Source organism: Ranitomeya variabilis, chromosome 1 (assembly GCF_051348905.1).
Source record: "Ranitomeya variabilis isolate aRanVar5 chromosome 1, aRanVar5.hap1, whole genome shotgun sequence".
Taxonomy (NCBI): Eukaryota; Metazoa; Chordata; class Amphibia; order Anura; family Dendrobatidae; genus Ranitomeya; species Ranitomeya variabilis.
Window position 1 is genome coordinate 1,024,856,893 of NC_135232.1, and position 16,050 is coordinate 1,024,872,942.

At 45.2% G+C, this 16,050-nt stretch overlaps 1 long non-coding RNA gene across 1 annotated transcript in view; it reads right to left on the reverse strand.

Annotated features, from left to right (window-relative positions):
- Positions 1 to 1,032: 1,032 nt before the first annotated feature.
- The window catches only part of LOC143793028 (uncharacterized), a 40,064-nt gene continuing 25,046 nt past the window's right edge, over positions 1,033 to 16,050 (reverse strand). The window contains exons 3-4 of the long non-coding RNA XR_013220032.1: positions 9,070 to 9,157; positions 1,033 to 1,065 (exon numbers count right to left, since the gene is read on the reverse strand). This is a non-coding gene — a long non-coding RNA (uncharacterized LOC143793028). The remainder of the gene's footprint in view (positions 1,066 to 9,069; positions 9,158 to 16,050) is intronic.

The following is a 16,050-nucleotide window of genomic DNA, read 5'->3' on the forward strand; positions in this document are numbered from 1 at the left end:
GAGTACCTTCTCTCAAGTAACCACCATGGCGAATGTCCTTCTCCAGTGTGGGAAAGAGACGCCTGTGCTCTGACACACGGCGCTGTGACACACTGTGCTCTGGCTGTGATGCTATTTAGGGGCATTGGCACTATCCTCCTTCGGCCTGCTGGCCCAAGGTTACTCAGAACTTCATGGCCCCACAGGCTGCAGATAACAGCCTCATTGGCCGCATGCAGCCTGTGTATTTGAGACTCTTGCTATAGAACATCCCAAGGACAAGGTTTTTAGAGATCAGTACCTTCATCTATACAAAAGGTGGGTTGATCAAATGCCAATTTGAATAAAATGGGTGCTTATTCCAATGGAACAGGCCACATTGCTACTTACTTTGTCAGAAAATTAATATTGGATAACAAAATAGCACACATAGAGGAATGTCACACCGCATTCTGCTATATCAAATGCATGTTGTACCACTTGGTACAAGTGGATATTCTGCATTTTTTCATCCTATTCATTGCCAGACGAAGGGTACATTACCCAAAACGTTGCTACATTTAACTTTGCGGTTATTGACTTTTTTGGATATTAGAATAGAAAATTAAAAGCAATCAAAAACATTCCGTTTTGTGCCAATTCTTGGTGTGCTATTCCCTAATACAATATTAAATACCTCCATCTAATCTGCATTATCTGCAAGAGGCCACCCTGTCTGCATGGGACAATAATCCTGCAGAATGATTTGAGCACATAGAATCTGTACCACAATGAATTTTCTGAGGGCCAGCGAAGGTCCAATGTGCTAATAAATACAGTAGGTATCTGTAATAACGTGGCTATTCAGTGTACATTCCGGCATCATAACTAAGGGTTCCTGTAATGTCGTCCCATAGCACATAGCACCACCGCTATTACATGGGGTTTGAGTCATAAATTAGCTGGTAGTACTGTACTAATGTGTGGGTTTTATACTTCAGCCTTCAGATATGTATATAATTCTTTCGCTTTCGTTTTATCCGTTTCCTTCGCAGCAGTATTATGGTTCATTTCTTTTACTTTCACTTTTCTCCAAGGAATTCACATCTGCAAATAAACAGAAATGTGAAAATGTTTCCTATCCAGCATCTGTCATATACAGTTAAAAGTCAGATTATAGGGGAGTGCTAACCCCATTTATATTTAGTTGGCTCTTTTTTTCTAGCAATAGCGACATATGTATGTCAACTATAATGTGGTTTAACATATTACTCACAGGATTGGGTTAGGAAATTCATTTAGGCTATGTGCACACGTTGCAGATTTGACTGTGGAATTTTCTTTGCAGATTCTGCATTTCTTGGCAGAAAACGCAGGTCAGAATCTGCTGCATTTTTTTTGGTATGTGCACACGTTGCAGATTGTTGTGCGGATTTCTTCCTTTTTTTACTCCTGCAGATTTCTATTATGGAATGGGTGCAGAAACGCAGCAGACTTGCACAAAGAATTGACATGGTCCTTTTTTGAATCTGCGGCGCTTTCCGTGCAGATTTTTCTGCACCATTAGCACAGCATTTTTTTTGCCATTGATTTACATTGTGCTGTAAATCACTTGCAGATCTGCAGCGTTTCTGTGTGGAAAAAACAGCTGCAGATCTGCAGGAAATCTGCAACGTGTGCACATACTCAACACATGCTGATACTAACCCAGTGGCCACATAATGTGCAGCACTGTGTGCAGATCACACATGTCAGTCCTCATTGAGGCTCACAGCACAAGGTTATGAATACATGACGTCTTTTTCAGGCTGATCCCACATACAAAAATCCCCAATAAATGTTAATATTAAACCTTACGACCGCCGATACGCCTTTTAACGGAGGCCGCTAAGGGTACTTAAACCACAGCGCCGTTAATTAACGGCGTTGTGGAAAAAGTGAATAGTGCCCCCAGAGTCGGATTTTCTCTGGGGTCTCGGTTGCCGGGGGTAGCCGAGACCCCAGAGAACATGATTCGGGGTTTTTTTACTGACCCCCGAGTTGCGATCGTCGGTAATTAACCGTTTACCGGCGATCGCAAAAAAAACCAAAAACGCGATCTCCCTTTTAATTTCTCTGTCCTCCGATGTGATCGCACATCAGAGGACAGAGAAATGGGGTCCCCGATAGCCCCCCGATACTCACCTGTCTCCCCCGGTGCTCCTTGTGGCTCCCGATGGGCGCCGCCATCTTCTTCCGGCAAAAAAGTGGCGGGCGCATGCGCAGTGTGCCCGCCGGCCGGTACCCCGAGGATCTTTGTGGTTCTTACCGACCCCTGTTTTGCGATCGCCGGTAATTAACTGTTTACCGGCGGTCGCAAAAAAAAGAAAAAGCGATCGGTAATTCTCTGTCCTCTGATGTGATCGCACATCAGAGGACAGAGAAATAGAGGGATTCGGGGACCCTGCTATACTTACTGGTGTCCCTGGGTCCTCCTGCATCCCCTCCTGCCCGCCGGCTTCTTCCTATGGAAAGAAAATGGCGGGTGCATGCGCAGTGCGCCAGCTCTCTGCTGCCATCTGCAGGCCGGCAGGAGAGAGGAGTTGGGGCTAAAATTAGGGTTAGGGTTAATTTAGGGTTAGGGTTGGGGCTAAATTTAGGGTTAGGGTTAGGGCTAGGGTTAGGCTTCTTTCACACTTGCGTCGGTACGGGGCCGTTGCAATGCGTCGGCCCGACGTACCGACGCACGTTGTGAAAATTGTGCACAAAGTGGGCAGCAGATGCAGTTTTTCAATGCATCCGCTGCCCAGTCTATGTCCTGGGGAGGAGGGGGCAGAGTTACGGCCACGCATGAGCGGAAATGGCGGACGCGACGTACAAAAAAAAGGTTACATTGAACTTTTTTTTTGTGAAGACGGTCCGCCAAAACACAACGGATCCACTGCACGACGGACGCGACATGTGGCCATCCGTCGGCAATACAAGTCTATGGGCAAAAAAGGCATCCTGCGGGCACATTTGCAGGATCTGTTTTTTGTCCAAAACGACGGATTGCGACGGATGCCACACGACGCAAGTGTGAAAGTAGCCTTAGGGCTAGGGTTAGGGTTGGGGCTAAAGTTAGGGCTAGGGTTAGGGTTAAATTTAGGGTTAGGGTTGGGGCTAAATTTAGGGTTAGGGCTAAAGTTAGGGTTAGGGCTAGGGTTGGGGCTAAAGTTAGGGTTGGGGCTAAAGTTAGGGCTAGGGTTGGGGCTAAAGTTAGGGCTAGGGTTGAGGCTAAAGTTAGGGTTAGAGTTGGGATTAGGGTTTGGATTAGGGTTGGCATTAGGGTTACGTTTGGGATTAGGGTTAGGATTAGGGTTAAGGTTAGGGTTGGGATTAGGGGTGTATTGGGATTAGGGTTAGGCTTGAGGTTAGGGTTGAGATTAGGATTAGGGGTGTGTTGGATTTAGGGTTTTGATTAGGGTTATGGTTAGGGTTGAGATTAGGGTTGTTTTGGGGTTAGGGTTGTGATTATCTTTAGGGTTGTGATTAGGATTATGGATCGGGTTGGGATTAGGGTTAGGGGTGTGTTGGGGTTAGGGTTGGAGTTAGAATTGGGGTGTTTCCACTGTTTAGGTACATCAGGGGGTCTCCAAAAACGACAGCCAATTTTGCGCTCAAAAAGTCAAATGGTGCTCCCTCCCTTCTGAGCTCTGCCGTGCGCCCAAACAGTGGTTTACCCCCACATATGGGGCATCAGCGTACTCGGGATAAATTGGACAACAACTTTTGTTGTTCAATTTCTCCTGTTACCCTTGTGAAAATAAAAACTTGGGGGCTAAAAAACCTTTTGTGGAAAAAAAAATATTTTTTATTTTCACGACTCTGCATTATAAACTTCTGTGAAGCTCTTGGGCATTCAAAGTTCTCACCACACATCTAGATAAGTTCCTTGGGGGGTCTAGTTTCCAAAATGGGGTCACTTGTGGGGGGTTTCTACTGTTTAGGTACATCAGGGTCTATGCAAACGCAACATAACGCCCGCAGACCATTCTATCAAAGTCTGAATTCCAAAACGGCGCTCCTTCCCTTCCAAGCTCTGCCGTGCGCCCAAACAGTGGTTTACCCCAACATATGGGGTACCAGCATACTCAGGACAAATTGGACAACAACTTTTGGGGTCCAATTTCTCTTGTTACCCTTGTGAAAATAAAAAATTGGGGGCTAAAAAATATTTTTTGTGGAAAAAAAAATATTTTTTATTTTCACGACTCTGCATTATAAACTTCTGTGAAGCACTAGGGCATTCAAAGTTCTCACCACATACCTAGATAAGTTCCTTGGGGGTTCTAGTTTCCAAAATGGGGTCACTTGTGGGGAATTTCTACTGTTTAGGCACATCAGGGGCTCTCCAAATGCGACATGGCGTCCGATCTCAATTCCAGCCAATTCTACATTGAAAAAGTAAAACGGCACTCCTTCTCTTCCAAGCTCTGTGATGCGCCCAAACAGTGGTTTACCCCCACATATGGGGTATCGACATACTCAGGAGAAATTGGACAACAACTTTTGTGGTCTAATTTCTCCTGTTACCCTTGTGAAAATAAAAATTTGGGGGCAAAAAGATAATTTTTGTAGAAAAAAATGCTATTTTTTATTTTCACAGCTCTACGTTATAAACTTCTGTGAAACACCTGAGGGTTTAAAGTGCTCACCACACATCTAGATAAGTTCCTTAAGGGGTCTAGTTTCCAAATTGGTGTCACTTATGGGGGGTTTCCACTGTTTAGGCACATTAGGGGCTCTCCAAACGCGACATGGCGTCCGATCTCAATTCCAGCCAATTTTACATTGAAAAAGTAAAACGGCACTCCTTCTCTTCCAAGCTCTGCGGTGCGCCCAAACAGTGGTTTACCCCCACATATGGGGTATCGACGTACTCAGGAGAAATTGCCCAACAACTTTTGTGGTCTAATTTCTCCTGTTACCCTTGTGAAAATAAAAATTTGGGGGCAAAAAGATAATTTTTGTAGAAAAAATGCGATTTTTTATTTTCACAGCTCTACGTTATAAACTTCTGTGAAACACCTGGGGGTTTAAAGTGCTCACCACACATCTAGATAAGTTCCTTAAGGGGTCTAGTTTCCAAAATGGTGTCACTTGTGGGGGGTTTCCACTGTTTAGGCACATCAGGGGCTCTCCAAACGCGACATGGCGTCCGATGTCAATTCCAGCCAATTCTACATTGAAAAAGTAAAACAGCACTCCTTCTCTTCCAAGCTCTGCGGTGCGCCCAAACAGTGGTTTACCCCCACATATGGGGTATCGACGTACTCAGGAGAAATTGCCCAACAACTTTTGTGGTCTAATTTCTCCTGTTACCCTTGTGAAAATAAAAATTTGGGGACAAAAAGATCATTTTTGTAGAAAAAATGTGATTTTTTTTTTTCATGGCTCTACGTTATAAACTTCTGTGAAGCACTTGGGGGTTCAAAGTGCTCACCACACATCTAGATAAGTTCCTTAAGGGGTCTAGTTTCCAAAATGGTGTCACTTGTGGGGGGTTTCCACTGTTTAGGCACATCAGGGGCTCTCCAAACGCGACATGATGTCCGATCTCAATTCCAGCCAATTCTACATTGAAAAAGTAAAACGACACTCCTTATCTTCCAAGCTCTGCGGTGCGCCCAAACAGTGGTTTATCCCCACATATGGGGTATCGACGTACTCAGGACAAATTGGACAACAACTTTTGTGGTCTAATTTCTCATGTTACCCTTGTGAAAATACAAATTTGTGTTCGAAAAGATCATTTTTGTGTAAACAAATACGATTTTTTATTTTCACGGCTCTACGTTATAAACTTCTGTGAAGCATTTGGGAGTTCAAAGTGCTCACCACACATCTAGATAAGTTCCTTAAGGGGTCTAGTTTCCAAAATGGTGTCACTTGTTGGGGGTTTCCACTGTTTAGGCACATCAGGGGCTCTCTAAACGTGACATGGCATCCAATCTCAATTCCAGCCAATTCTGCATTGAAAAAGTCAAACGGCGCTCCTTCACTTCCAAGCTCTGCGGTGAGCCCAAACAGTGGTTTACCCCCACATATGGGGTATCGGCGTATTCAGGAGAAATTGCACAACAAAATTTATGGTTAAATTTCTGTTTTTACACTTGTGAAAATAAAAAAAAATGGTTCTGAATTAAAACGTTTGCAAAAAAAAGTTAAATGTTCATTTTTTCCTTCCACATTGTTTCAGTTCCTGTGAAGCACGTAAGGGTTAATTAACTTCTTGAATGTGGTTTTGAGCACCTTGAGGGGTGCAGTTTTTAGAATGGTGTCACACTTGGTTATTTTCTATCATATAGACCCCTCAAAATGACTTCAAATGTGATGTGGTCCCTAAAAAAAAATGGTGTTGTAAAAATGAGAAATTGCTGGTCAACCCCTGCAGCGATTATGAAGAAGAAAGAAGATGCTGATTGGAAGTGAGGAACAGTGAGAGGAATTGTTTGTTTTTTTTGTGTTTAAATGTGCTTGAGGAAAACACTAGGACGGGGACATTATGACATACAGTGTATAGTGTCCAGGATAGGAGATATTATAACATACAGTGTCAAGGATAGGGACATTATTACATACGGGGCCCAGGAAGAAGGCGTTATTGCATATGGTGCCAAGATGGTATGTTACTACATACGGGGCCAAGGACGCGGACATTACATACAGTGCCCAGGACGGGGACATTATTACATACAGTTAGGTCCATATATATTTGGACAGAGACAACATTTTTCTAATTTTGGTTATAGAAATTACCACAATGAATTTTAAACAAAACAATTCAGATGCAGTTGAAGTTCACACTTTCAGCTTTCATTTGAGGGTATCCACATTAAAATTGGATGAAGGGTTTAGGAGTTTCAGCTCCTTAACATGTGCCACCCTGCTTTTAAAGGGACCAAAAGTAATTGGACAATTGACTCCAAGGCTATTTCATGGACAGGTGTGGGCAATCCCTTCGTTATGTCATTCTCAATTAAGCAGATAAAAGGCCTGGAGTTGATTTGAGTTGTGTTGCTTGCATTTGGAAGGTTTTGCTGTGAAGTAAACATGCGGTCAAAGGAGCTCTCCATGCAGGTGAAACAAGCCATCCTTAAGCTGCGAAAACAGAAAAAACCCATCTGAGAAATTGCTACAATATTAGGAGTGGCAAAATCTACAGTTTGGTACATCCTGATAAAGAAAGAAAGCACTGGTGAACTCATCAATGCAAAAAGACATGGGCGCCCACAGAAGACAACAGTGGTGGATGATCGCAGAATAATCTCCATGGTGAAGAGAAACCCCTTCACAACAGCCAACCAAGTGAACAACACTCTCCAGGAGGTAGGCGTATCAATATCCAAATCTACCATAGAGAGAAGACTGCATGAAAGTAAATACAGTAAATTGCATGGTGCAAGCCACTCATAAGCATCAAGAATAAAAAGGCTAAACTGGACTTTGCTAAAAAACATCTAAAAAAGCCAGCACAGTTCTGGAAGAACATTCTTTGGACAGATGAAACCAAGATCAACCTCTACCAGAATGATGGAAAGAGAAAAGTATGGCGAAGGAGTGGTACAGCTAATGATCCAAAGCATACCACATCATCTGTAAAACATGGCAGAGGCAGTGTGATGGCTTGGGCATGCATGGCTGCCAGTGGCACTGGGTCACTAGTGTTTGTTGATGATGTGACACAGGACAGAAGCAGCCAAATGAATTCTGAGGTATTCAGAGCCATACTGTGTGCTCAGATCCAGCCAAATGCAGCAAAACTGATTAGTCGTTTCATACTTCAGATGGACAATGACAAAACATAAAGCCAAAGCAACCCAGGGGTTTATTAAAGCAAAGAAGTGGACTATTCTTGAATGGCCAAGTCAGTCACCTGATCTCAACCCAATTGAGCATGCATTTCACTTGTTAAAGACTAAACTTCAGACAGAAAGGCCCACAAACAAATTGCAACTGAAAACCACCGCAGTGAAGACCTGGAATAGCATCAAAAAGGAGGAAACACAGCGTCTGGTGATGTACATGAGTTCAAGACTTCAGGCAGTCATTGCCAACAAAGGGTTTTCAACCAAGTACTAAAAATGAACATTTTAGTTAAAATTATTGAATCTGTCCAATTACTTTTGGTCCCTTTAAAAACAGGGTGGCACATGTTAAGGAGCTGAAACTCCTAAACCCTTCATCCAATTTTAATGTGGATACCCTCAAATAAAAACTGAAAGTCTGAACTTCAACTGCATCTGAATTGTTTTGTTTAAAATTCATTGTGGTAATGTCTGTAACCAAAATTAGAAAAATGTTGTCTCTGTCCAAATATATATGGACCTAACTGTACGAGGCTCAGAACAGGGACATTATTACATACGGGGCTCAGGATGGGGACATTATTAGATATGGAGCCCAGAACAGGGGCATTATTACATACGTGGGCCCAGGACGGGAATATTATTATATTATTTACACAGCACCATTTATTCCATGGTGCTGTACATGAGGAGTTACATACAAAATACAAATATCACTTACAGTAAGCAAACTAACAATGACAGACTGATACAGAGGGGAGATGACCCTACCCTTGTGGCTTTACATTCTACAGGAAGAGGAGGAAAAGGAGACAGTAGGTTGATGGGTTTCAGTGGATCCGGTGGTGTTGATGTGGCAGCGTGCTTATTTCAGGCTGTAAGCGTTCATTGATGAGAAGTGTTTTCAGGTTCCATCTGAAAAATCCAAATGTGCTGGCTAATCGGATGTATTGGGGCACAGAATTCCAGAGGATGAGGGATATTCAGGATAAGTCTTGGAGGCGACTGGGTGAAGAACGAATAAGTGTGGAGCAGAGGCGTAGCTAGGGTTTTGGTACAGGGGGGGCGAAGCTTCTGAGTGGGCCCCTAACCAGGTAACCTTGATTACAACTCGATGACGCCCCCTAATAGTGGAGGAGAACCTCAGCAGGTGACCGCGCTGTTACTGAAGATAATCTCTATATAACGACCAATATGGATATTACCGCCATATGGTCAGTGGTAGATACCAGCCCTACAGAACATATAAGAGATCACAGCACAGTTACAGATAATGACTTACCGCTGACGTTCTTTATGATGGAATCGCCACTTTTCCTGTCTTTTCCGTCTGGCCCAGACTGACACAACTTCTTCCAGCTACAACTCGTCTGCAGAGAAAACAACAAAGACACACGTTTCACTTCTCACATTCCAGCCATCACCATCTATTCCCAACCTGCACAAACCCCTCATACTGCTGATACCCCAATACTGAGCCGCTGCTGCCATATGTGTCCCTATTACTACACCTGATACCCCAACACTGAGCCGCTGCTGGCGTATGTGTCCCTATTACTGCACCTGATACCCCAATACTGAGCCGCTGCTGCCGTATGTGACCCTATTACTGCCCATGATACCCCGACAACACTGAGCCGCTGCTGCCGTATGTGACCCTATTACTGCCCCTGATACAACGATACTGAGCCGCTGCTGCCGTATGTGTCCCTATTACTGCACCTGATACCCCAATACTGAGCCGCTGCTGTCATATGTGACCCCATTACTGTACCTGATACCCCGATACTGAGCCTCTGCTGCTGTATGTGACCCTATTACTGCACCTCTGTGGTTCTCTGTACCCTCTAAATTATAAAGCACCCCTCTATAATATAGTATTGCCGGGTGCAAGTGCCCTAGAAAACAGAGCCCACATTTTGCCCCCTAGAAAGTAATAATGCCCTCTGCGTGCCTCTTTCATAGTCACAGTAACCTGAGTTCCCCTATTACAATAAATGCCCACTTTACATTTAATAATGTCCCGAGTCTCCCCCCCCCCCCCTGTACAGGTCCCCTATACACAGTATAATGCCCCCTAACTGTATAGTACCACCCACACAGCATACTGACCCCTTAGTAGCATTCAAACTGTTTGATGGCTCCAACACTGTAATCCCCACACTGTATGATGGCCCCATAGATAACCTCCATATAGTATAATGTGCCAGATAGTCCTCAATATAGCACAAGGCAGCACCCCTATAGGCAGACCCTGTAGTTTAAAGCAGCACCCCCCATAGGCAGACCCTGTAGTATAAGGCAGCACCCCCCACAGGCAGATCTTGTAGAATAAGGCAGCACTCCCCCCATAGGCAGATCCTGTAGAATAAGGCAGCACTCCCCCTATAGGCAGATCCTATATATAAGGCAGCACTCCCCCTATAGGCAGATCCTATATATAAGGCAGCACTCTCTCCCCTATAGGCAGATCCTGTAGAATAAGGCAGCACTCCCCCCCTATAGGCAGATCCTGTATATAAGGCAGCACTCCCCCCTATAGGCAGATACTGTATATAAGGCAGCACTCCCCCGCCCCATAGGCAGATCCTGTATATAAGGCAGCACTCCCCCCTATAGGCAGATACTGTATATAAGGCAGCACTCCCCCGCCCCATAGGCAGATCCTGTATATAAGGCAGCACTCCCCCCTATAGGCAGATCCTGTATATAAGGCAGCACTCCCCCTATAGGCAGATCCTGTATATAAGGCAGTACTCCCTCCCCTATAGGCAGATCCTGTAGAATAAGGCAGCACTCCCCCCCCTATAGGAAGATCCTGTATATAAGGCAGCACTCCCTCCCCTATAGGCAGATCCTGTAGAATAAGGCAGCACTCCCCCTATAGGCAGATCCTGTAGAATAAGGCAGCACTCCCTCCCCAATAGGCAGATCCTGTAGAATAAGGCAGCACTCCCCCCTATAGGCAGATCCTGTAGAATAAGGCAGCACTCCCCCCATAGGCAGATCCTGTAGAATAAGGCAGCACTCCCTCCCCTATAGGCAGATCCTGTATAATAAAGCAGCACTCCCCCCTATAGGCAGATACTGTATATAAGGCAGCACTCCCTCCCCTATAGGCAGATCCTGTATAATAAAGCAGCACTCCCCCCTACAGGCAGATCCTGTATATAAGGCAGCACTCCCTCCCCTATAGGCAGATCCAGTATATAAGGCAGCACTCCCTCCCCTATAGGCAGATCCTGTATATAAGGCAGCACTCCCTCCCCTATAGGCAGATCCTGTATACAAGGCAGCACTCCCCCCTTATAGGCAGATCCTGTATATAAGGCAGCACTCCCCCCTATAGGCAGATCCTGCATATAAGGTAGCACTCCCCCCCTGTAGGCAGATCCTGTAGAATAAGGCAGCACTCCCTCCCCTATAGGCAGATCCTGTAGAATAAGGCAGCACTCCCTCCTATAGGCAGATACTGTAGAATAAGGCAGCCCACATAAAAACACAGTAAATACTCACCTCTCTAACTCCTTGCTCCAGCGGTGCTTCCAGCTCACGCTCATCTGACAGCGGGCGCTGGGCGGTGACGTCATCGTGCCCGCTGTCAGACGGTGTGGGGGATGATGGGAAGAGCGCAGCGCAGCACTCCGTTCCTCATGACTGTGGTGAGCTGTATTGGCTAGATGCCGATACAGCTCACCATGCGATGAAGGGCGGGGGGCCCACTGCTGGCACCGGGCCCCCGCCACCTGCTCAGGAGCCCCATAGCAGCAGAGCTTACAGTAGCGTAGCTCCCGGTGGGCCCCCTCAGAGCGCGGGGCCCGGGGCGATGGCCCCCTCTGCCCCCCCGGTAGCTACGCTACTGGTGTGGAGGAGAGAAGGAGGTCTTGGGAGAACTGGATATTATTATATACAGGGCCCAGGAGGGGGGCATCATTGCATACAAAGGATTAAACTTATGAATTCCCCCCACAACACACGCACTGTGCCCTGCGGGGATTCGCCATTTCTGAGCCAGGACAGGTATATTTGCGTTGTACATACTCACAACCAGAACCCATCCAGTGGGTTCCGTCCACACCCTCTAGTCGGCCTCACCCACTGGACGACTGCGTCTCTAGTCGGGGTACGGTCTCCATACAAGTGTATGGAGTGAGATTGCAACAACTGGACGGGCTCTGGCCAGGGGTATGTATAACGCATACATACCCTCCGGTCCTGGTTCAGAAATCGGCGAATCCCCGGGGGATTTATAAGGCTGTAGTCACACAGAGTGACTGCAGACTTATCAATTTGGACCAGACAACCAATATTTTGTTGCACAACATTTTGAGGCAGTCACTGCACACAAATGGCTTCTGCAACTCTCACTGAGACTTTTGCACCTGCCCACAGGTATTTTAATCCCACTCCTGAAGCCCTTCTCCCTAAGTGGACTATTGAAAAGTAAAAAGTTTTTTTTTTAAGTTTTAAAAAATATTTCAACAAACACAAATGTTCAAATCACCCCCCTTTTGCCCCATTCACAATAAAACAATAAAAAATTACACATATGTGGGATCACTGCGCTCATAAATGTCCGATCTAGCAAAATATTAAAGTAAATTAATCAGATCGGTAAACACCGTAACAAGAAAAAAAAAATAGAAACCCCAGAATTCTGTTTTTATTGGCCGCCATAACATTACACTAAAATACAAATTCAGGCTATCAATACATTGTATCTACCCCAAAATTGTATCAATACAAAAGTCAGCCCGACGTGCAAAAGATAAGCCCTTATCAGCCCAAGATCGCGAAAAATGGAGACCCTAGGGGTTATGGAAAATGATGACATAAGCTAATTTTTTTTTTTTGCTTGCAAACTTTGGATTTTGTTTTCACCACTTAAAAAAGTACCTATACATGTTTGATATCTACATACTCGTACTGACCTGGGAAATCATATTGTCAGGACAGTTGTAGCATTTAATGAACATGGTAAATAAAAAAAAATTGTGGAATTGCACTTTTTTCCCAAATTCATTGCATTTGGAATGTTTTCCCGCTTTATACATGGTAAAATAAATCATAGTTATTCAAAAGTACAATTTGTTCCATAAAAAACAAACCCTCATACTGCCATTTTGACAGAAAAATTTAAAATGTATGGCTCTGGGAAGAAAGGGAGCAAAAAAAACGAAAGCACAAAAACAAAAAAATTGCAAGGTAGTGAAGGGTTTAACAAGTCTCTATGGTCAAATTATTTTCACTCTTTTCTAGGGTACCATAATGTTTGTCCAGACCATTTTTATTATTTTTTTTTCTGTTGAAAGGGAATCTGTCAGCAGGATTGTGCACAGTAACCTACACACAGTGTCAGGTTGGCGCCGTTATACTGAATAAAATGATACCTGGGTTGAGGAAATCTGTCTTGTGGTTGTTGTCTTATCTTTATTTTCAGTTTTGAGTTAATGATATGCCTGTGCTCTGGGGCGACATGTGGGGGGGTCTTCATGTGGTGCTCTGATTACATATTCACCAGTATGGCTTCTGACAGGTCACTGATCCCTCACTGACCTGCCCCCTAGTTTCTAGTTTACATAATGAATATATATATATACACTCACCGGCCACTTTATTAGGTACACCTGTCCAACTTCTTGTTAACACTTAATTTCTAATCAGCCAATCACATGGCAGCAACTCAGTGCATTTAGGCATGTAGACATGGTCAAGACAATCTCCTGCAGTTCAAACCGAGCATCAGTGTGGGGAAGAAAGGTGATTTGAGTGCCTTTGAACGTGGCATGGTTGTTGGTGCCAGAAGGGCTGGTCTGAGTATTTCAGAAACTGCTGATCTACTGGGATTTTCACGCACAACCATCTCTAGGGTTTACAGAGAATGGTCCGAAAAAGAAAAAAAATCCAGTGAGCGGCAGTTCTGTGGGCGGAAATGCCTTGTTGATGCCAGAGGTCAGAGGAGAATGGGCAGACTGGTTCGAGCTGATAGAAAGGCAACAGTGACTCAAATCGCCACCCGTTACAACCAAGGTAGGCCTAAGAGCATCTCCGAACGCACAGTGCGTCGAACTTTGAGGCAGATGGGCTACAGCAGCAGAAGACCACACCGGGTACCACTCCTTTCAGCTAAGAACAGGAAACTGAGGCTACAATTTGTACAAGCTCATCGAAATTGGACAGTAGAAGATTGGAAAAACGTTGCTTGGTCTGATGAGTCTCGATTTCTGCTGCGACATTCGGATGGTAGGGTCAGAATTTGGCGTAAACAACATGAAAGCATGGATCCATAATGCCTTGTATGGAGCATCTTTGGGATGTGCAGCCAACAAATTTGCGGCAACTGTGTGATGCCATCATGTCAATATGGACCAAAATCTCTGAGGAATGCTTCCAGCACCTTGTTGAATCTATGCCACGAAGAATTTAGGCAGTTCTGAAGGCAAAAGGGGGTCCAACCCGTTACTAGCATGGTGTACCTAATAAAGTGGCCGGTGAGTGTGTATATATATATATATATATATATATATATATATATATATATATATATATATATAAAAAAATCACAGCAGCACATGTACATGAATCGGCCATGTGAAAACACAGACAAATATACAAAACAGCGCGATGTGCGTTATTTCCCTGTTGATCGTGGGGGCGGCCATCTTCCTTTGGCTGCGCGTGCGCAGAAGCAGCGCTCTGGTGCCCGTGGCTTCAGGAAAATGGCCGCGGGATGCCGCGCGTGCGCAGATGGAGATCGCAGCGGCCATTTTCCTGAAGCAGAATTCGCATCTCGGCTTCAGGAAAATGGCCGCCGCGATCTCCATCTGCGCACGCGCGGCATCCCGTGGCCATTTTCCTGAAGCCGCGGGCAGCAGAGCGCTCCATCTGCGCACGCGCGGCCAAAGGAATATGGCCGCCCCCACCGATCAACAGGGAAATAACGCACATCGCGCTGTTTTCACTCCCCTGTGCAGTGGATTCGGGACCTTGGGCATGCGCAAACCACTACGCCACCAACGGAAAACTAAGCAAGATCTGGGGGAAGACACCACGCCCATCCGACAAGACCAGCCTGATTGACAGGCGAAAACGACTACTTTGGTAACGTATTTCGGCAGCATAGGTGGGGAATCGGGGTCCACAAAATACACTGTTGTAATGCACAGCTCAGGCTCTATTTAACAGTATTTTTATCTCATACGGAAAAAAACGGGGTGACAGGTGCCCTTTAAAGAATAAAAGTCAGTCAGTCCGAAATATTGGGAAAACTTTGAAAGTGTCCCCAAGTGCAGTGGCAAAAACCATCAAGCTCTACAAAGAAACTGGCTCACATGAGGACCGCCCCAGGAAAAGAAGACAGACCAAGAGTCACCTCTGCTTCTGAGGATAAGTTTATCCGAGTCACCAGCCTCAGAAATCGCAGGTTAACAGCAGCTCAGATTAGAGACCAGGTCAATGCCACACAGAGTTCTAGCAGCAGACGCATCTCTACAACAACTGTTAAGAGGAGACGTTGTGCAGCAGGCCTTCATGGTAAAATAGCTGCTAGGAAACCACTGCTTAGGACAGGCAACAAGCAGAAGAGACTTGTTTGGGCTAAAGAACACAAAGAATGGACATTAGACCAGTGGAAATCTGTGCTTTGGTCTGACGAGTCCAAATTTGAGATCTTTGGTTCCAACGACCGTGTCTTTGTGCAACAAAGAAAAGGTGAACGGATGGACTCTACATGCCTGGTTCCCACCGTGAAGCATGGAGGAGGAGGTGTGATGGTGTGGGGGTGCTTTGCTGGTGACACTGTTGGGGATTTATTCAAAATGGAAGGCATACTGAACCAGCATGGCTGCCACAGCATCTTGCAGCGGCATGCTATTCCATCCGGTTTGTGTTTAGTTGGACCATCATTTATTTTTCAACAGGACAATGACCTCAAACACACCTCCAGGCTGTGTAAGGGCTATTTGACCAAGAAGGAGAGTGATGGGGTGCTACGCCAGATGACCTGTCCTCCACAGTCACTAGACCTGAACCCAATTGAGATGGTTTGTGGTGAACTGGACCGCAGAGTGAAGGCAAAAGGGCCAACAAGTGCTAAGCATCTCTGGGAACTCCTTCAAGATTGTTGGAAGGCCATTCCTGGTGACTATCTGTTGAAGCTCATTAAGAGAATGCTAAGAGTGTGCAAAGCAGTCATCAAAGCAAAAGGTGGCTACTTTGAAGAACCTCGAATATAAGACACAATTTCCGTTGTTTCACACTTTTT